At 41.6% G+C, this 22,762-nt stretch overlaps 1 protein-coding gene across 1 annotated transcript in view; it reads left to right on the plus strand.

Moving 5' to 3' along the window:
• The window catches only part of TMEM178B (transmembrane protein 178B), a 209,860-nt gene that overhangs the window by 39,364 nt on the left and 147,734 nt on the right, over positions 1-22,762 (plus strand). The window lies entirely within an intron of this gene.

The raw sequence follows: 22,762 nt of genomic DNA on the forward strand, positions 1-22,762 counted from the left end.
CTTGAGTATTTGGAAAATAGTGCTCTGCAGATAATTCTTTATAAAAATGCTCGTCTTTTTTCCATATTGGTGTGTGTGKGGGGGAGGGTCATTTCAGCAAACAGTTAATACTTTTGCTGAGGAATAAGTGGATAAAATGCTTTCTTTTAATTTTCTTTTTCTTCTTCTTAGTAACTTCTAGTTTTTCCAATAGAAGAACTTGTTTTTATTCTGGACCAGAAATTAGCTCTGCTATATAGATGAGCACTGTTTCTAATTAGCTTCTGTTAATATGATTATGTTCAATAAAAATCTCACCTTCACTATCATGATGYGTGTAAATGACTTAAATATAAACCATCCTTTGAGTCCATCCTAGGTGGGATTTTTCTATTCAGTGAAATCTTTTATGATATGGGCTGTTCTCAGAAGTTCTGTGTACGGTGTTTTTAGTGGAAGCAAGTTGCTACAAATGCCAAATGCTACAAATCCTGCTTTGCTGAAATGTGGGTGACTCAAATAGTAAAGCTCTAGTTCTGTGATCCTTAGGCTGGTTCTGCACCGGAGCTCTGGTGCTTCCTTCCTCTGTGCCTCTTCTCCACCCCAGCCTGCAAGAACCCATTTGAGGGACTGAGGGTCAGTTGTGGCAAGAGCCTGTGGTCTGGCTCAGCTGCTTAATAAGCTTTGGGTTACACTTTTATAGATGCTTAGGTCTTCCTTCTTTTCTTCTGGCCAAAACTTATGGGATGATTGACAAATGCAGGAGTGCAATGGGTCAAAGTAGGATTTCTACATGAAAAATAACTCTTGTGGGCTTGGGATGGCAATTGGCTTTGTGCCAACAGAGCAGCATAAAGTTGTCCTAATGTGAAATGGTCTCTAGTTCTGTGTCTCTGCTCACCTGCTTGACGTAGTTCTCAATTTAGTATCTTGCAGGTAAATTTTGGTGATTAATGAACGTTTGTCATTCTGGAGATGTTCCAGGGGAAGATATCTACTGAGTACATGGTAGTAGCATATGCTTTATGGAGTAGCAGGGCAAGATATGTAAAATTATTTGTTTCTGTAATTGCTGGGTAGCTTCTCAGGATTGCAATTGCGTATTCTTATGCATGGTAAAACCATTGCATAGTTGTACCATGCACAGAGCATGATACAATTGCTCATATTTTCRTCTGAAATGGCTGAGGAACAGTTGCCCAAGGCGGCAGAGGAGTGTCCTCTTCAGGACCTGACCTCCTGTGAAAAACCTGTTGTGTTGGCACATTTCTGTGTGTCTTTCTCACATTTCCGTGAGCCATTTCTGCTTTGAAAGGTGGAAACGATCTTTGCGTTACTCAGAGTTCAGAGCCAATGAAACAATGGATATACTGAGAGATATGTGTGGGAAAAATGGGTTGGAGGRGGTTAGAGGGAGAAACAAGAAACAGAAGACATTGGCTTTAGGGATGGATGACTGAATTCTCTTCATTCTTTTAAATATTTGGYCCTTGTCAAGAATCTTAAAGCAGATCCACACAGAACTTGGACCCTGGCTGTTACCTGGGATGAGATKGGCATGGAGATGGTGCTGAGCCAGTTCCTCAGTGTGGCTCAAAGCCCATCTGCACTATCCACCTATCAAATATAATTTTGCACACAACTGTTTCCCTTCCAAAATCCAGCCTGCACTGCAGTCTTACCTTACTAGAGGTATGTTTAGAGTGTTAGAGGGTAAGAAACATTAAATCGGTTCAATGTAGTGATTTTACTTCTAGATGCTTTCTAATCACACCAGTGAATTCAGTTCCAAAATAGAACGATTTGCAGATCTTTTTTCCACTGATATGGTTCCCWCCCATCTTAACTAATTCATCTTAGCCATTACAAGAGAATTCAATTTCCCTTAATGTTGGCATTCCCTTCTGCCCCATCTTGTAGTATTTTGTCTAGCTTTCATCAGAATGGAAACAAATCTTTAAAAAAAAATCAATACATTAAACTAATGCAAATACATGAAACAGAATCACCGTTCCAGATCTATAGCAGCGGGAAGGGAGAAGAAATTCATTACTAGGCAAAGTAATTTCAGGAACATTTTTCACCTTTCAGGAGAAAAAACTAATTAAAATATTCTTTCATGCTTTTCTCTACAAGGCAGTCAACTGTAATGGCTGARCTGGACTAATGGTCTTCTGTGGTGGGGAAGGGTAGAAATGCAGGAATGAAGGCTACAGACGTGTCCTGGGTTTGCAGATGTTCAGCATGGGTAAAGAGTTCTTCCAGGAATGTAGCATGGTCACTGTGAGAAAAGAGAAATGACACTTTTAAAAGTTGTTCTTGTTTTCCCCTCCCTGCCTACCTTYCATAAACCAGGTCATTCCTACTCAGCCTTTTCCTCCTGACATTTCTATAAAGGACTTGAGAAAGCCACTGAACTGGATGAGAACTGGCAGGGTGCCAGGGCTTAGAGGGTGGTGATAAATGGTGTGAAGTCTGGAGGCCTGTGGCCAGCAGTGTTCCCCTGGGGTCAGCGGGGTTCCCACTGGGCCAGTACTGGGCCCAGTGCTGTTCAACTTGTTCATCAGTGACCTGCACGAGGGGACAGGGGCACTCTCTCCAAGTTTGTGGATGACAACAAGCTGGGTGGGGTGACCAACACTCCGGAGAGCGGTGCTGCCATCCAGAGGGACCTGGACAGGCTGGAGAGTTGGGCAGAGAGGAACCTCATGAGGTTCAACAAGGACAAGTGCAGGGTCCTGCACCTGGGCAGGAATAAYCCCAGGCACCAGGACAGATTAGGGGTTGACCTGCTGGAGAGCAGCTCCTTTAACAAGTTAACGCTTGTTAACTTGTTGTTAACGGAGTGTGCCCTCGGTGTGCCCTCGTGACCAGGAAGGCCAATGGGATCCCGGCTGCATCAGGAGCAGTGTTGCCAGCAGGTCAAGGGAGGGGATCCTGCCCCTCTGCTCAGCTCTGGTGAGGCCGCACCTGGAGTATTGGGGGCAGTTCTGGGCTCCCCAGCATAAGAGGGACGTGGAGCTTCTAGAGAAGATCCAGCAGAGATTATTAAAGGACAAAGATGATTTAAGGGACTGGAGCATCTGTCATCTGAGGAAAAACTAAGTGAGCTGGGCCTTTTTAGCCTGAAGAAGATTGTGAAGGGATCTTATCCACGTGTTTAAATACCTGAAGGGAGGATCTAAAGAGGATGGGTCCAAACTCTTCTCTGTAGAGACAAGACAAGGGGTAATGGGTATAAATTAAACCACAGGAAATTTCATCTGCATATGATGAAGAGCCTCTTTACAGTGAGAGTGAAAGAGGTGTGGAACAGGCTGGCTAGGGAGGTAAACCMACCTGGATGAGACCCTGTGCTCTAGGTGTCCCTWCTTGAGCAGGGGTTTGGACTATGTGATCTCTAAAGGTCCCTTCCAACCYCATCCRTTCTGTGATTCTGTGAATTGGAGTTTGGTCCTTTGCTGTTGGAGACAACTGCTTTGTATAATCCCAGCTACCAATGTCTCAAACTATATGAAAACATATGAAAACATATGAACATATGAAAAAGAAGTAGGATTTTTACCTTTTCGCCTCGTTTCTCACTGAAAATTACTATTTACTATATTAGACATGGATTCCTTTTAGATTTGGTCTTGTTCTTAATCTTCCTTGAATTCTTTTTCCATGGCTGATGTTCTTGTCCCATTAATGATCTTCTGCAGTTCTTGCCATGAGAATCAGCCTTTTCTTACTTTCTCTGTCTCATTTCAAAATGCAACAGAGAACATACTCATTCTCATTTTTCTTTCTTTTCTGTCCCTTAACTCTTTTGCCATCTGCTATTGCTTATTTTGACAGGGTATTTGGGGCCGAATATAAAAAGCATCTACAGCCCAGGGAAGTCATGTTTCGTTACAGCTAGAGTAGATGGCTCTTTTTAATATAAGCAGGTGGAAACAACGGATGTACTTTAGGTTTTAGGTGTCTCAGTCCTTTCAGTCATAATTCTGATGCTAATTAAGATGCTAATATCGACAAATCCAAGGAGTCTCTTTCCTGTGGCTGTTGTCCATGCATTTGTTTACATACTATATTTGAATGGCATTGTAATGACTTTCACTACTTTTGAAATCCAAGCAAATAACTTACTGAATTCAGTTTCTACAGTGTGGGCTGCAGTGCAGAGAAACATTAATGTAGATGAACCCTGAGATGGAGCCACAGCACCTATTCTAATCTGCACAGGTCAGAAAAAACACCCAAGTGTGTGGGCACAGCCGTAAGCACTAGGGTATTTCCTAGACTGTGTGCCCAGACATTCACTTCAGTCTAGGCTATTGACTGGAGTATTTTGAGTCTTCTGAGAACTTCTGCATCTGTGTAGCTGGTGCAGATCATATTTTATCAACTTCCCCCTCGATGGTCACTGTTGTCTCAACTAGCTTGGTGCTTCTCTTCAACCACAGCATGCTCGCATGGATCAGGAAACCAGTGAGGCTTATAAACCAAGGGAAATGTAAACATTACACTACATCAAGAACTGGTATTTCATGAGGAAGAGGACTTGAAAAGAAGGGATATTTAAAACTCAAAACCTAATAGCACTGCTTATAAATATATGAAAGGAGTGGGCAATCACCATGAAATGGGATTTGACTTCTTGCCAAAGTGCCATAGGGAAAGAAACCAGGACAAGCCATGTCCGCTCCCTAAAACGCCGCTCAGCCATGGTTAGCTGTGTGATAGCTTTGTAATATAACACTTTAGCTGTCTGTGGCCTGTGAATTATCTGTTTTCAGARTAATTCTCACAGAATGGGATTTTGTTCTGTCTTTTTGGTTGATGGTTACCTAAGAAACACAAAAGGTTCTTCTTGAGGAAGAGGTTTAGTCACACCAGAGGTGCATATTGGAAAAGAGAGCAATGTAGGGGACAGGGACTCCTCATGGTGCTGCCTTCTTTTTTTTTTTTTTTTTTTTTTCCTCTCTGCTCTCCTTAAAATAACACCCTTTGATCTCCAGATGAAGCAGCTAGCACAACAGTTCATGTTGATTCATATCACTCAATCATCAATCCATTCTGCTTCTGCAAAGAACATTAGTTCAGCAGCCCTGACAGAGTGTCGATAGAAGTTAATTTTAATGGTAATTCAGATCTTGGCTTTTTTTTTTTTTTTTCCTCTTAAAAGGCTTTTATGCATATTTTTTATTGCTAATTCATTTCATAAAAATTTGCTGTAGGTTAATGCCAGGTATTGCAGTCCACACTGAACTTGTTTTTCTGCAATAGGGAGATGCTGTTCCCCTGTCCCTTATGCTCATGATTTTAACAACCCATGGCATCTGCTGGCTTATGTAGCTCAGAGAGGCAAACTGCAGATCTAAGGAGCTGAAGGCAAAACAAGTGAAGGAGATGGAGAATAAAATGGAGAATAAAAAGTATGGTTTTTTTTTTTTTTTTCCTTTCTTTAACCTTGCAACCTTATAACAAGCTACATTTTTCTCTGGTCAGGTAATTCATGTCCCAGGAGTTGTCTTATCTGACAAGACAGAGCAGAGAGCCTCTGGCAGGAGCATACTTGCACTTCCCAGTTGCTTTCCCTCTCACTAAAGCAGCCTAGCAGAACCCTAACCCTAATGCAAGACACTCAGATCCCTCCATCCTGCTGCCCCTTACATAATGCCTGTGGCAGAGCAGTTCAGTGCCTGTGTCAACAGCTTGTAGGCCTTGCTCAGGACTATCTGATATCTCTGATACAGCACAGCTGTCTTGCAGGGATCCCTCCATGCCTGCTGGTTGACAAGGTATGTTGCTTGTTCACAGGTTGCTCAAGTGAATATCCCTGTACTTTCTAACAGCAKTCTGGGGATTCAGAAGTCATCAGCATTCTCCAAAAAGAAATAATGGACTGTTCATCTGGGATAGCTTCTGGAAAAAAAATCTCTCTCTTGTTAAGTATCTGTTGTGACAAGTATCTGCTCCTCTCACAGAAGTGAGAATGACATCCTTCAGATGTGATGCACATGACATTACTCAAATTCACTTCCTGGGATGAGGAGGAATGATTAAGGGAAAAGCAGGCACTGCTTGGCACCGGGGGCAGGACCTGGGTCTCTGATTCTGCAGTGCYGGTGGCAAGGAGCTCCTCAGCTGCCTAGTGTTGAAAGGCTTCAAGTGCTCCACAGMTGCCTGGAGTCTGGTGAAGTCACCTTGCAGTAAAGCCCCTTACTGATTTTGCTGGACTTTCTCATGACAAAGGGTTGGGACTACAAGTGGTCAAAAACCTTGGAGTCAATTTACTGATTAGACAAATCCCATTACTGAAAAGGCATGGGACTTAAGATTCAAGATCAAATCACACAAGGGCACTTCTCTGAGTGGGACTCCCACTTCTTTGAGTGGGACTCAAAGAAGGCTGCAGAGGCTGTCTGCAGCTTACAAGACCATATACAACTTTCCCAGGGGACTCCAAGAATCTACTCTCCCTTCCTCTTAGGGTATGAGATGCAGGGTCCCCTAAACAAGATGTTTTCAAACTATGCTTCCTGTACTCATATAACATGAATAATAAAATTACAGGTTTATCCTCAAGGGAAAACTCTCCTGTGGTTGGAAAGGTGCATATGGTGGAGTATAATGAGACTGCTTCTCTTGGTTATCTCTTTCCTCAGACCTTGAATACTAGTAATAGTAATGTATGCAGCTGTTTTCCTTCACTGTTTTCAGCCCTGCCCCAGGTAAAGGTTTAGTTTATTAGGTGTAGTCCTGGCAGCATGTAGAGGTACTTGGAGCCTTTCTAAAATYGGAAAGCAGTTGGGCTTGGGAAAAAATGGGAAAACAGTTGCTTTATGATTTTTACAGCTCATGGCCTAATGGGGACYTGGTCCAAGACTGAGGCTCCTAGGCATTACCACAGCACTGCTGAGATGCAGTAGAAACATTAGTAAGTCTGGAGAAAATCCAAGTGGAGAATGAAGGCATTTTCTCTCCTGTTCCTTTRTTATGGTAATAACCTAAGTGTTCTTAAGTGTTATAGTCTGCATAACATGGGATTCTACTGGGAATATTTTTCTTTAAAAGTAATTTATTGGCATGTAATTTCATAGCCACCTCCTTCTTCCATAGCTGAAAGGCTATGAATATTATTATCTCTGTCCCTGCTTTGGACCCATTGGCTATTTGCAGGAAAGAAATTTGTTGGAGGCTGGGAAGTAATACCTAGAAATTTCTGGTTTGCAGGTACTAAGGGATTCTCCCTTTCTGGTCCATTTTTCTCTCACTGATTTTGGAAAAATTCTTAATAAATCTTTGGGATTCTATATTGCTGAGCTATATTTTCTTTACTGTAATGCATTTTGAAGCACTGACATGCAGTCTTGGTCCTGTGCATGCTCCTAGGAAAGACTTTTCTGTTGTGTTTCTGAGGTCACAGTCGTGCATGTTCAAGCTGCTCTGTTTTTGGCATCCCAGCTTGGAGTTGTTTACCAAAACTGTGTCCCTATACCGAGAATGATTATCCCTGTACTTGACAGTTACTGGCTGCAAATATCATCTGAAAAGCTGTCTAAGGTGTAATACCCACCACACTTGCAAGTGAATTAAATCTGTAAGAGAATGTCATCAATAAAAATCTACTGCAGAAGTGGGACTACTTTGTGTTTCATTCTTCTTCCCTCTCCTTTCAGAGCCGTGTGCTTCTAGGTCCCTTTTCTTGTTATCCTGTGCACACTGGCTCAGCACAAGTGCTGTAATCTCCATCCTCTTAACCACGTAAGCTTGAGTTCTCTTTCCTCTAGGCACTGTGCTGCTCCTAAGTTTCTAGAGGAGGCCATGACAGTGTTGCTTCTTTATTTTCTTCATTCCAGCAAGAAAGTCTATTATATAACAAGTCAAGGCAATAACTTTTTTCAGTGTGCTTTGCATTTTTCTTCCCTCACTGAGTTTCCAGTGTGGACCAGCTTTATTTTGGTTCCCCTTCTGAACTTTTCCCATGCTGGTAGTACTGCTACRTCCCAGCCATGCACTTGCCACCGTAATCTCTTGTACTCTTTGAGTTATGCTGGGTTTGAAAGTTCTTTACTGTAAGTAATTTGAATATAGTTTGCTCATTGACCCTGTACTGCAGTCTCCTCCTAGTGCTGCATTTGGCTTTTAGCTGGAATCTCTTAGCTGGATTCCGGCTAAGGCTGGAATCTCTTAGCAAGATCAGCTTGCAGCCATTCTTCCTTACTATGAGTTTTTGTTGCAATTTTTGTAATTATAGTTGATATTGCAAAACCCCAGGGGATATGAACAAAGCTAATGGCATATTTTTATGTTTGGATATTTTCCAAAGAATATGTTTTCCATTAAGTTGACGTGTTCTTTTTGTACTCTTCATCAGAATGGCCGATGGCCCACTGGGGTTACGTTAAGAATCATCTTGGATCTTCTTCACCTCATACTATAGTCTGTGAGGTGAAGCTTCATGCCTGTAGAGCCTGTGAGATGCTGAACACATCCCATGAACAAAAATCAAAGAAAATTTTTGGGGTGTGTGGGGGAGCTGGTTAGCATCTGCCCAATTTATTTTCTAAGCCATGTGGTGATTTTAGTGTAGGAATTCCAGATTGTAATAAACTGCTTGTCCCAACTTTGCCATGGGAGAACAGAGCGTATTCACTGTCCATTGTTTTTACTGCTTTACCTTTTAATAGGATATTTGGAGGGGAAAATAGGTATGCTGTCTCTTAAATAATTTCCAACTGTTTAATGATGGAGTAAGGTTTGTGTTTAGACATACTGCAAATGATTGAGCTGTCTACAAGCTAGTGAGTCAAAATGGGAAATGAAGACCTGACTTTTGAAAACATGTAGCTTAATACAGGACAGCTATACTGTCTTTATTAAATATTTTGATACTTTATGAAAAAAAAATATTGTGCATGTACAAGATACTGCTACTGTAGTAATTAGAATAGTAAGAATAGAGCTAATACAAAACAACAGTTCATAATAAAGCCAGTAGAATTCAGAATTAACTGCACAGATGCATAGGAGCCCAAAAGCACACAGAATGCTGAATCAAAATTAAATAACTTCTAAAATAAAATATTACAACTAAAGAATCATTTTGACATTTTAAACAGCATTAGCAATTAGATGGGAGTGGGGTATCTGAAATGGGAACAGCAGAAGTCCTCCAGGGCATACGTTCTGTTCAATATATTATGTAGCATTCTGGCTTACGAGCACCTCTGTCCCATCTGGTGCTATGAGGTGCTACTTAGACAAACATTAATTACAACTTGGACTAAGAGCAAAGATTAAAAAAAAAAAAAGTGTCTGATTCAAAGTCTGCTTCTGAAGTGCCAGTGTGGACTTAAAGCAGTCTTCTGTAGCTGAAAAACTGTGTTAGGAAGTGCTTTCCTTCTGGCCCTTCCTTTCTGTATACTGACATTTTCTGGAATATGGTTGACTTCCCTGTCGGGGTGAGGATCATAAAGCCRGTCCTTGAGTCATCAAGGACTGAACAACATTTAGGTCTATGAAGCTCCACCGGGAGCCTGCTGAGCTTTTAAATGTAGAGGCTGATGGACATGATGGATAGTGACACATTTTCAGAGGTAGATATGGGCTTTTGGAAAACACTTTTTCCTGTCATGAATATCGTTCTGTTCACTAATGGTTGATTCTGCATTTTAAAGCATCTCTTTCTAGAAGGATTCCAAACTTTATGCACAGCAGAAATATATAATGTCTTGCTCTGGCTAACCAGAAAGTGTCTTACATGGCAGTAAGTGGGATATTTTCATACTGTGACCCTCTAATGTGATATCATGCTTCAAGAAGTGGTAGATACCTGTACCAAATGACAAGAGTGTTTACACTTTGTGTTTACACTTAGTTCTGCTATTCTGTGATATAACATGGTCTGGCTTCCACTACTTTTGTTTTCTATGTTAAATGGCATATCTTTTGTCATAAAACAATGTCACAGACCTTGATGAAGTCTTATCTTGGCTAAAACACTTGGAAGTTATTTGCTTCTGAAGCTTGGCTGCAGTGATATCCATACAAGGGCAATTACCTTTCATTGCTTTTACCCATTCTGAAACACTTGCATTGCTCATTTGATGCAGAGCATCTGTAGCAGTGTTGAGAAACTAGCCCTGAATTGCCAACTTAAATACACTTTTGAGGGCAGCCAGAACTTTCTGCTAGCAGCAAATGCTATGATAATTCACTTCTGGTGAATTACTTTTTGGTGAAGAGGCACTCTCATTATCTAAGCCTTCTGGACACAAGGGCATATGATAGTATTGCAAAGCTTGCTTGGGGTAGATAAGGGCACAGACCAGTCATTTGAAGAAATACTTTTTTTGATCACATCCTCCAACTTTCCATTTCAAATCCTTCAAAAATCCTTTTTGACCTGCAAAAAGAAACCACTTATGATTTCAAACAGTTGAAGAGAGATTAACAATATCAGTGCCTCCCGGGTCTTAAAATGACCAGGCTGTGCTTTGCCTTGTCTTGGATTTCACAGTGTATTTGCCAGATCTTTTTTCACCATTTTTACCTTCTGCTGCCTTCATCTCTRTTTGTGCCATTCATTCACCAATTAATATTTTCTGCAAGAAAAATGTGGAGATTGGCTTTATAGGGAAACAGCGCGGCCAGAATATGAAACTATTCCTTACCTTGGATTCCTTTTACAGATCACCTTTATAATTTCATAATCTCTACTCACCAGTAAACAATTCCAGGGTTTATTTCAAGGTGACTTTAGTGTGTCCATCGGGCTGTATTATATGAGTAGAGACTTAGTTGCTAGAGCGCATGGGACAAGGGATACTATCAGCTTGATGGAGAGACCATGTCCTTCCTGGGAATGATCTTCTAGTTCACTATGCATGTACATTTAACTGTAGGTACCTTCTTTTTGGAGAATACTCTGCACTAAATGATGTCTTGAAAATGCCTCTCAACAACTCTGCCCTAACACTTACTGGTATAACTAGAATTGAGACAGAACAAAGAATGGTAGTGAATTCTAGGGAGTCCAGAAGGTAAGGACACTTACTATGAAAGAAGTCTTTGAATCAAAGAGATGTATTCTGTCTTTGGTTTGCAGTTTTARAGACTTGGTAGACTCCTGAAGGGGGACAGGAACAGTCAGTCTGACTTATCAGTAAAGAAGGTTACAGGCTCAGTGTGTAGTAGGTTGAAAGAGCAGATTATGGGCATAGTGCCAAGTTTCCTTCACACTCTATTCTTATGAATGAGGAAAAACACCTTGCTGARAAGCTGAGGCTAGGTTCTTTCTACACCTTTCTTTGGTGTGCTAGTTGCCACCTATAGTTATTTTAGAAATGCCATCCTGTAATCCTCTAGTTTCCATAGCTACCTTTTGCTTAAAATGTGCAAAAAGKATCCATGCTAACAGCAATGTACTTTCTGAATGTTTAGCACAAACTAAGCCACCTTTTACATGGCTATAATCACAAGTTTAGAAACTGWATCATAACCTTGGCATATAAGCAAAATATTTTTTCTCATGTGTCAGTTCTTAAGATGTTGGAAAAATGGAAAAGTCCTTCTAAAAACTAGTCTCTTTAGGCTGATTCCTGTGAGTACTTAACATGAAACCTGGAAGAACTTCATYCTCCTCGCTCTCTTTTCCTCACTACAGCTTATGCTTAAGTGAAACCTGTGGAATTTCCCCCAAGATCAGCTTGGGGACAAAATCATGCGAAAACATTGTCATACAGGCATATTGCATAATCAACAAATGTTCTTTTTAGGAAAGAGATCTTCTTGAGAGAGACTGYTTTAGGTACTGAATGATGCTGAGACTAAGCGTGATCTTCTGGGAGATGAGCTGAGACATTAATGCACACTATAGTTCCCTATCGTGGGCTGCAGAGCATATGAATGTTTCCTTGCAGTGTTGTGATTTCTGCTGTTTGAACACTAGGTTGAAGTGCTGCAAGAACAGTGGCTGACAATTTTCACCAGTTGGGTAATTTGTGGAGCCAGCCTCTTATGTCCCCATCACTTTAGCAAAGAAGGAGGAGGACTTTGCATGGAAAGGCACATTTGCTTTGTGGAGCAGCATATAAAACAGGTTTCCAGAGTACAGAAACAGGCATCCTTGGATAGCAGTAGGGGAGGAGAAGCGAGGGAGGGTCTGGGATCCTGCTTCCTAGACATCCCTTTGAAATACGTTTCACAGCTGACTCAGTGATAGCGAGTTTCATGGCAGTATCTTGCAATAATTTTACTGGAGTTAGACATACTTTAGTATAAAATCAATACTAACATGAGGGCAATCAGTCCTGACATACCAGTGTGGGAAGATCTGAACTGAGTTCAACAGGTAAAGGAATTGTGTGTAGGTACTAAGAAATAAGGAGAAACCTTAACCTGTAATCAGGCTTCTGACTGCTGCTGATAGTAATCATTGGTGTTGATAGAATTGCTACATGGAGTCATATAGCTTCATAAAACAGTGATGGTAGCTTTCCATGTGGCGCTCCTAGAGAAACCTATCCATGACATTTTCTTTGGCTACGCAGTGGTGCTGAGRTACTGCTTTGCTCTGCGAGCTCTTGGGCTGTCGGTGAGATCTTACTGGCAATTGCTGTCTCTCTGACTTTTTATTGATCATTTAATTTCTGTCTCCAAACAAATAGGAGCAAATATTTTTCAGCCCTTTTAACCTCCTTAGTTTCTCATTTGTGCTCTGCTTCCCTCTCCCCTGTGGCCAGCCCAATGCAAAGAGGTGGACAAAATGATTAATAGAAGCAAGGAGATGCCTTCCTCTTCTCAAGTGCCCTGTGGCTTGGAGGCAGTTATTAATAGCTGAAATAAAAAAAAAAAGAGAGAGATAGAAAGTGTTTCATAACCATCGTCTTGCTCCAGCTTCCTTGCCAGACCCCTTTTCTTGGTCCCTGGAGAGAAAGTATGAGCTCATCATTTTCCAATGCAAATTCAGCTTTTGGTCTTATACTTGGATTCTCTTCTTACTATGGGTGGAATACTTATCCTTCTGCCAGCTGAATGCTTTAAGCAAGCTGCCATTTGCTAGGAAATSCGCAGAGCATGTGGAGAGCTGGCCTGGCAAAAGCTGTTCAAGCTCTTTTGCTTCCCTCTATTCTGAAAATTTAACACTCTGCTCAACGCATGCATAAGCCCCTGCACCTCTGTCTTTACTCAGATGGTAGTTGTAAAGGAAATTTAGACATTTCAGTGGACACGGAGGTGGAAATTAAAATGTAGGTGTTCTAGTCTGAAAAAAGACAACACTTTCAGAAGTCCTTGCATGGAGTCTGATCAATCAACGGCCCATATATGAAAARGATGGGAGGAGGTGGAGATCCATAAGCTTCATGGATTGCCTGGATTKCATGGATTACGTGTGCACTTTGAATCTTCTTTTTTAGTCTTCTTCCATGTCTGGTGATCCAATGGATCACTGCTGAAAGAGCGAGCTGACAGCTTTCATGTCAGATGACATGGGAAGGATGGAAATGGAATATTGTTACCCAGCAGCCTGTTTCTGTCTGGACACAGGTATATATGACTTGCCCTGCTACTTCTTTGTGCTGGATTTTTAAAAGACTTTCTTGCTGACTGACCATTGTTTAGAAAATATTCTTAAACTGGGGTACCAAGAACCTTTATTTGGAAATGAAATGAGCTTGACTGTAAAGGAAAAGTGGAGAAAAGAGCAGAAAGGTATTACTCATCACTCCAAAGAAATCCTTGCTCACTTTCCTAATTAAAATCTGAGACATACATTTTGGTAATGTACTTGTTGGATATGTGCCATTTCAGGGATGGAATATTTATCTTATGAATATCTTATCTTTTCAGTGGCTGACAACTTATAGTGAATACAAGGGAGCTTTTCGTTTAGGTAAAATGAAGGATGAGGTAATMTGAAAAGTTTGTGGGAACTTGTGTTGGTCGCTCTGCTTTCTGATGGCCAGCAAGACATTCACGTGCAGAAAGCAACTTTCTATTGAAATGTGCCTTAGCCAATGACTTTCTGCCATTTTTTTTTTTTGCATTTTATCCAGCAAAAAAGTTATAAATGTATTTACAACCATACTACATATATACAGTTGACTGAATTGTCTTTTTTTAAAGTAGAAAATTAGTCCTGAAGCAGATAGTTTGCAAGGGAGCAGAACTRCTTGTGAAACTTGATCTGACATGGCAGACAATTTCAGCTGGAAAAAAATATGGTTAAGAAAAGTGTCAGTGTTTCAGAACTCTCAAAAAGGGCTTTTCTCATCTTTAACTGAAGATTTTCAAATTTTTAAAGTGTCAAAACCAATTGCAGGTATGTCTTGTTTTTTTTGCAAAACTTCTTGATTTATCTGCAGTATTTTTTTCCCTGGTTTGTTGAAGCTTTACCCACCCCTTCCCTCTCCCCGCACCATTTTAAATATAAACTTTAAACAAAACAACATCCACTGTCTACCTATATTGATGAGCATGGCTAGCATGAGCATGCTAGGAAACCAGGGACTTCAGCACTTCCGTTGCATTAGGAGGGGAGGAATTGCAGCTCTACAGAACCTGACTGCAGGTCTGTGTCTCATGCTGTGGTACTGCTCATGGCACTGTGATTGCTCCATACACTTCTCCAACTTTGGAGATGAAGCTTCTAGAGGGATAAAGAGTTTCCTCAGGCTGCTTTTCTAGACTTGTAGTCACTTAAGACTGAATTTCCTTTTGCAGCCCTTACTAAGATAATTAACTGTAGAGACATAGCGCACAGCATAGGTTATATCTACATTTTCAAATAGTGTCAGACAGTGGAGGCGGATTATAAAAATAAAAACAAAAATATATAAACACTTGGTGCTGAGGATCCGGTCTGAATGTCAGATTCCTTCTGCACCTTTTGGCAGCATTACTTCAGGCTAGCCGTGCTCTGGTSCTGTGAGATGAATTCCCATTAGCAGGTGAAGAACACAGAATCATGGAATCATTGAGGTTGGAAGGGACMTCTAGAGATCATCTAGCCCAACCCTCCTGCTCAAGCAGGGAAACATCTAATATTGCTTTATTTGTGAAGAACATAGACCACRTCTTACAGTACATGTTATGAACCAAAGCATGATAAGTAAACATAACATGATCAGGGCAACATTTTCAGAGGTGTACTCATGATGCAAGCTAACTACTACCGTAGATGCACTTATCCTCAACTGTATTTGACTCTTGGATCTGTAATTGGGGAAGGGGCTGTGTCACAACACTCTGAGATTGCAGGGCCTTGTAAATGGTGTGAGAAAGCTGCTGCCTCCATTCTGTCATAGAAATATCAGCTAAGGGCTGCTACTTCTAGGGGCTGCACTAGCCACATTTCCTTGCGGCCCTCAGCAAGCAGCAGCAGCAGCAAGGACCAGAAGTTTTTCCACTTAATCTAGCACAAATAACAACAAAACCTGCTGGCACAACCAGCTGAACCTCAACTCAGGACGGTGCTGGAGCCAGCCGGGAACAAATATCATCCCTTGTTTGAAGTCTGGCCCATGCTGTGGCTGAAAATCTATCTTGAGCTCCAGTAATTAGAACATTAGCTTCTTTTTATGCGTATGAGTTAATGAATATTCACCAGACATGTTGATTAAGGTGCTGTTATTTGCATATTATTTCTAGATTTTTTTTTAGACCTTTACCCTTAGGTATTTTAGTATTCAGGGTTTTCATGTGGCATCAAGGGAAAACCTGATTAGATATTAGGAAAATATGCTCATAATGAAGGTGGTCAAATGTTGGAGCAGATTGCTCAGAGATGGGCACCTCTTTGTGAAGGCCTTGTCCGGTCAAGTTTTAAATGCCCTGAGCAATCATCTGAGCTATCTTTAAATTTGGTTTTAACTTTGAAGTTGTCTCTGCTTTAAACAGGGGATTGGACCAGATGGCCTCTAGAGGGACCTTCCAACTAAAGTAATTCTACGGTTCATGCAAAAGAATGCTCATATGTTTTTGGCACTAAAATACTTATAGCTGGACAAAACTGTAACATACTTTCTCAGTTCGTTTTACTCCAGAGGTAATGAAATAATCCTCTTAAGTGTCTTGCAATACCTTCTAACGAAGTCTTTGCTTTCATTAAGGAAATATTGTTACTCATCATGAGTTCATTAACTAATCAGCATATTGGATTGCAATTCTGTTGTAGCAGGTGGTCAAGATAGAGCATAATTTCTCCTAGCTTTCTCCAGGGCTTAGTTTGACCAGCTAATGCATACTGGAAATGTAACAACCTTGTCTCTGCTAAGGATGCTTACACATGAATTCTGGTGATTCCTACAAAATGACTTAAGAGACTGAGGGCAGGACATACACCTGAGGACAACCACTTCTTAAATTGTGCCAGCCTAAATGGCCAGGACTGGTTTGGAGGCAGTATAAAATGTTAGCACAATTTAGCAATAAACTTTCTGCAATGGAGAGGAGACTTTTAGAACTGAGCCCTAACAGGTGCATATACCACATGTAATTGGTTTGTGTAACCTGATCCTAGCTTTAAATAGGATCACAGCCCTTGAAAACCTGACTGAAATATTATGCTGAGAAAGACTTGAAATGTTCTCTGTCCATATTCTACAAATGGTTTCATTGTCCTCAGAAAACCAGAGGCTAAATGATCACTCTGTGTCTTCTTTCTGTTCAGTGTGGTTGTAGGCAACCGGTGAGGAAGCAGTAACCATACCATGGGTTTAAGACAGTGTCTCGTAGAGAAAGCAATTTCTCAAAATGAATAGCAAATACATGAAGTTAATGCAGTTTGCAAGCCAGAGGGTAAGATTTTTTTTTTATCTGGGAAATGTTTGTGTAGTAATTCTCAAAAACAGGTTTGTAAAAATTAGAGCCAGCACAAATACAAAGAGTGAATTTTGTGGAATAAATTGTTTGCTAGGAACAGCTCATCCAGAGGTATCTCCAACACAGAGGAAGTAAAAGCTGCCTGGAGGTGGCCAAGTCTCAGAACATCTATGTCAGTCTTTTAGAGGAAGCTCACAATATCAAAAGCCTTGGCAGGAAACATAATAAAACAAATGATAGCTTTGCAGTTGGCTCCTTCTGAGAAATCATTGTACGTACTACAGGAGAAGAATGGGTATCAGCTGGTTTCAGATATCTGCCCATTAGAGAAACCAAGGCTTTCCTGTAATATCAGTGATGGTCTGTTAGGATGTTATGAATGACTGCCATAGTCCATCCACAATAAGTGAAACTGCTGGTTCCCCAAAGCTGTCTGAGTCCTGRTAGCTCTTACCTGAGGATTACAGCAAGGAGCCTTAGTGCAGGACAAACTCTTGGGTACCTATGAGCCATGGAAGTTTACTCACTGGAGCAAACGCAGTAGGGTTTCCAGCCGTTTGGTCTTCCTTTGCACTTGATCTGAGCTCTCTTAGCCTACAGTGGGAGAACAGTCCGGTCACCTGCATCACTAGCCAGTTTGAGGTATCATTGCTTCATTTCCCTCCCAGTCTTAGTTATACAGCGGAAGCAAAGTTTCACTGGCAACTGAACTAAGACCAAAACATCAAGTTAGTTTTGAAAAGGGAACAGAATGGAATTTCTTGAGGTTTTTGAGTGATGTTCCTGCTACAGCACAGTTCAAGAATCTTTTTCACCTTGTAATGATGAGAGGGAAATACCATACAAGGGATAGTATGGAGCAGAACTCTAGCTACAGGAGGGGATCTGAGCAAGTAGGTGGATCAGTAAGAGGAATGGTATGGTTAATGCAGAGATTTAACTGCTTTGGATGATGCTAATTCTRCGCTCCCTATCTTTGTTTTACTTGGCATCTGAATTTTGCTGGAACAAGGGTGCCATACTCCGAGTTAAGGCTGCCTAATCCTTCCCAGTTTGAGAGCAGCTGTGCTGCGGCTAGTGCAGCACAGCCGAGTTTTGCTCTGAGCATTTCTAGTTCCATCTTCCTGCTGATGTCTTTTCTGGTACTTCATYTGAGGACATCAGCCGGTTTTAGAATTTTGAGCAAAATTTTCCCTTCTGTGCAAGGAACACAGAATATACTGCACCTGTCAGTGGAGTAGCTCTGCGGTTACTTAATGTTTCTTGTGGCCATCTGATACGTTTGCTACTGCTGTGCATGCAAAAACACCTGATTTGCTCCACCGATACCATTCCAAGTCAGTTGAGCTGAGTGCAGAGTGCACTAAACTGCAGTTGGATTTGGTGTTTTCAAGACAGGCTTAAAGCTTGGAGACACCTCCATAAGCTCAAGGACTGTCTAGGAGACCAGCAGTTATGGTCTGTACTGCAGTGACTGTCTCTGTTTTCCCGGGAGACTCCAGAACTAAATGCTTGAGGGTCTTGAAACTAGTTTTCTCAAAGCCATGCTTCTCTACAGTGCAAATAAGGAAGTGTCACAAAGTTTGAATATGCACTATAGACTCATCCTTTTGCTGATTTGCATTGGGAGACCCAGGCCAATGAAAGCCTTTTCTGTAAGTTTCAAAAGCGAATTCTCCCTCCTAGCCAAATTCACCATTAATTCACCAGAGCTGGTCTTCTCCATGTGTGAAAGCGGATTTAGATCAGGAATGCACACTTAAGATCCAGATTTAGATCAGGAATGCACACTTAAGTTCCAAGCAATAATGAGCCTTATGTCAATTTGATCCACTGCAAATTTGAGATTCCCAGTAACAGCCTGCCTGCTTCTACCAACAGCAGTTGTGTAGATGAAGGCGATTGTGTGTTCCTTGTGGSAGTCATTGGTTTTCTAGAGTCTGAAGTAACTTAAGTGCTGGAAATTAATAGAAGTCRGCTCTAAAATATCCTGAACTGCATTCCCTGGAGTGTATTACTTTGTGTTCACAGGAGAATTTAATAGTCTAAAGCCAAAAGGGCCAATTAGATCAGGCAAGCTGAGTTCTGGCATGTCATAGATGGTTACACTTAACCCATTTATCCCTTTGAGCCCAGTAGCTTAGGCTGTACTATTGAGTCTGGTAACACTAAAATTCCTTAGAATTACCCGTTCCAGCAGTGAACCTATGCTTAGTGCTTCAGAGGAGGATAAAAAACTTGGAGCACTGTTTTCTGTCTGACCTGGAGGATTGTGTTGGGCAAGGATCTGAAAAAAAAAMCCCAAAAACTCTGTATTGCTTCAGAGCTCTGATCAGCTCTGCTCAGTGCGCTTCGTGGCCACCCTCAGTACTGTAAAACAAAGTAGTGGTGGAAGCAGAAGGTGTCTACGCTGAAAAATGCCTTCCCTATTGACACTTGCAGGCTTTTGGCTAGAGTCACAATGCTAATTTGTTACTAGTCAACATTTTATGCAGAGGTGCGAACATTGTGTGGGGGAAAAAAGTGCTATGGCTGGAAAGGGGGTTGTCGTGGAATTTACCATTCAAATATACCTGTATTTCAACTACTGTTGAGCTAGTGCTGCTGCACTTGTACTCTTAGTTTTGGACAGACTTTCAACATCACTCTAATCCTCACTCAAAATCCCTCTCTCTAATTCCCTAATCCCAACCCCTCACTCTAATCCCATAATCAGAARCCTTTGCTCTAATCCCTCACTCTATAATTTAGATTAAGMCATTGATTTAGATACTGTGATTTGAGGCTCTACCACATCTGCTTAATGTGGTACAATACACTACACTATGGTACCTGGCTAGAACAGCAACCCAGTGCAGTAAGGCACAGCACATGCCATATATGCCTACTGTAGGTCGTGCTTTGGACATAGGTCTGTCCTATCACCTGATGTGCTGTTACAGTCATTGAYGACAGGGTTGAGTGCTTAACCTTATAGCAGGTATTTTTCTGGAAACAACATACCATATATTTTGGAAAAGAAACAACCTTACCCCTAACACCATTGCTACTTCTTCTTCCAGTTTGGAGTGATGTCTGAAGGTGCAAAACCTGTAAATGGAAATCAGAACCAAGTTATAATCTGCRCTGTATATCTCCACAAGCCATACAGTTTCAGTTGTCTCTTTCATTCCTTCAGTAGTTAAAAAAGTCCAATAAAGGCACAGGTTACACTGCAGTGCTGCTATCTGTCAGGCAAATGTGAAGCTCAAGCATTCTGTAGTTTGTTTTTTTTACACACCAAGAAAAAAAAATCACTCTCCATCATTTATCAGCAGTCTTGGTCAACAGGGGAGGTCCCCGATGAGGCAGAATTACAGAGCTGTCAGCCCGATCTCGATATTGGGGAAAGCTCTGGAGCAGATCCTCCTGAGAGTGATCATGCAGCATGTGCTTGGCAACCTGGGGATCAGGCTCAGCAGCTTGGGTTCATGAAAGGCGGCAGGTCCTGCCTCACCAACCTGATCTGTTTCTATGACCAGGTGACCTGCCTAGTGGATGAGGGAAAGGCTGTGGGTGTGGTCTACTTAGGCTTCAGTAAAACCTTTTGACACAGTCTCCCACCTCCTTCTCCTGGAGAAGCCAGCAACTCATGGCTTAGACAGGCGGACTCTTCACTGGGTGAGAAACTGGCTGGATGGACCGGCCCAGGGAGTGGTGGTGAATGGAATTAAATCCAGATGGCAACCAGTCATGAACAGTGTTCCCCGGGGTCAGTGTTGCAGCTCTTTAATATCTTTATTGATGATCTGATTGAGTGTGAACTCAGTAAGTTTGCAGATGACACCAAGCTGGGAGGACGAGTAGATCTATTTGAGGGTAGGAAGGCTCTGCAGAGGGMTCTGGGCAGGCTGGATTGACGATCTAAGACCAACTGCATGAGGTTCAAAGTGGTCAAGAGCCAGGTCCTGCACTTTGGTCAAAACAACCCCATGCAGCACTACAGGCTTGGGATAGAATGGCCGGAGAACTGCACAGCAGAGAAGAATCTGGGGGTGTTGCTCGACAGCCAGCTGAACAGGGGGCAAYAGTGTGCCCAGGTGGCCAGGAAGGCCAATGGCCTCATGGCTTGCAGCGGGAGCAGTGTAGCTATCAGGACCAGGGAAGTGGTCCTCCTTCTGTACTCAAGTACTCTGTACTTGAATACTGTGTTAAGGTTTGGACTCCTCACTGCAAGAAAGATGTGGAGGCCTTGGTGTGTGTTCAAAAAAGGGCAAGGAAGCTGGTGAAAGGGCTGGAGCACAGACCTTACAAAGAATGGATGAGGAATCTGGGGTTATTTAGTCTGGAGAAGAGGAGGCTCAGGGAGACCTTATTGCTCCCTACTTAAAGCAGAAAGGAGGTTGTCGTGAGGTGGGAGGTTGATCTCTTGTCTGTAATATCTGCCAATAGGACAAGAGGAAATGGCCTCAAGGTGTGCCAGGAGAAGTTCAAGTTAGATAATAGGAAAAAACTTCTCCATGGAAAGAGTGATGAAACATTGGAACAGGCTGCCCAGGGAAGCAGTGGAGTCGCTGTCCCTGGCAGTGTTCATGAAAGATGCAGACGAGTACTTAGGGASAGGGTTTAGCAGGCAGGGTGCTGAGGGGCTTACGGGTACAGTCGATGATATGAAGTAGTGAAGCATCTTGTGTGTTGCTAACAGGGTTTATAGTAAGACTGGAAGTTCTGTTGACCTGGCTAGAATTTAGCCTCTTTACATGTCAGAGGAGGTGTTTTCTACTGCTTATTTTGTCTAAGAAATCCTGTCCTATGGACTATATATATGTGTATGTGTAGGATTCTATAGATTCTTAGGTGGAAGTTGAATATAGGATTCTATATAAGATATAAACTATATATATTTATAGGTTATATCTTTTTCTTCCTTCTTTCTGTGCTATCTTATTTTGAATCTTGACTCTCTATTCCTGTCTCCTGTTCTAGATAAATCCTTTCTCTAGCCAGGTAGCCGATAATTTAAAGATTATTTTCTGACAAATAAGCATTTTCCATCTTCTTGCCAATGGTTCTGAATCATGAAAGCAGCTGAACAAAAGGAGATAGGAAAACCAATATGAAGACATTAAGTTCATTACTGTGAAGGTTGCAATTTTGGGGGAGTGTGTATGTGCGAGGTTTAAAGCGCTCTTCATGTTGGGTTTCTTTTTTTAAATACTATTCTTGGTTTGAAACTTTAATTCTGGGCGTACATTTGGTGCCCAGATGGTGCAGACTCACACAGAAGCCCATCACGCTGTCAGGGCAGGCGGATACATATGTAAATATTTTGCCTTTTTCCCCTATAATATTTGGCTTTGTCTAATCTAATTGCTGTCAAAGGCAGAATGTGAGGAATGCTCAAGAGAAGCAAACAATGAGGACCTTCAATGTTTGCACTGCCCTAAGTTTGGAAGATGCTAGCGGACTGGGATGTAACTAATAATTTAGTTGCTTTTTCCCCACACACATTGTGAATTGATGGTGTATGCTCTAAATTCATGCTAAGTACTGTTTTACAAGCTGAGGCAGAAACCTGTATTTCTTGAGGTGTCAAACCATTTAATCCCTTGTACTGTAGGACTCTTCACGTTGTCTTCACTTTAGGCTGACAGTGAGTGTTCTCTACCTGCCTCCTGGTAGAGGCACTTTCTCGTTCTTATTTATATAGTTCATTGCTTCATTTAATTTATTCTATTGAGTGCATCTCTTAATGTATTTTAATACATAAAAGCATTTCCAGCATAGTTGCCTTTCTGACCAGTAGTAGCTACTACCAAAAACTGTGGCCAGCCACATTAAGGATGCCTGCTTATTTATTAAAGACCCGATCTGAAGTACCATAGCATTAATGGAAAGAACTGCCTTTCATAATCTTTGAATGTGATCCTTATTTCTTATTAGTAMGTGTCTAATACGGTCCGTGTTAGTGAGGATGCTGGCAAAGGGA

The sequence above is a fragment of the Nothoprocta perdicaria genome, unplaced genomic scaffold (genome assembly GCF_003342845.1).
Source record: "Nothoprocta perdicaria isolate Ctin4 unplaced genomic scaffold, notPer1 scaffold_195, whole genome shotgun sequence".
Taxonomy (NCBI): Eukaryota; Metazoa; Chordata; class Aves; order Tinamiformes; family Tinamidae; genus Nothoprocta; species Nothoprocta perdicaria.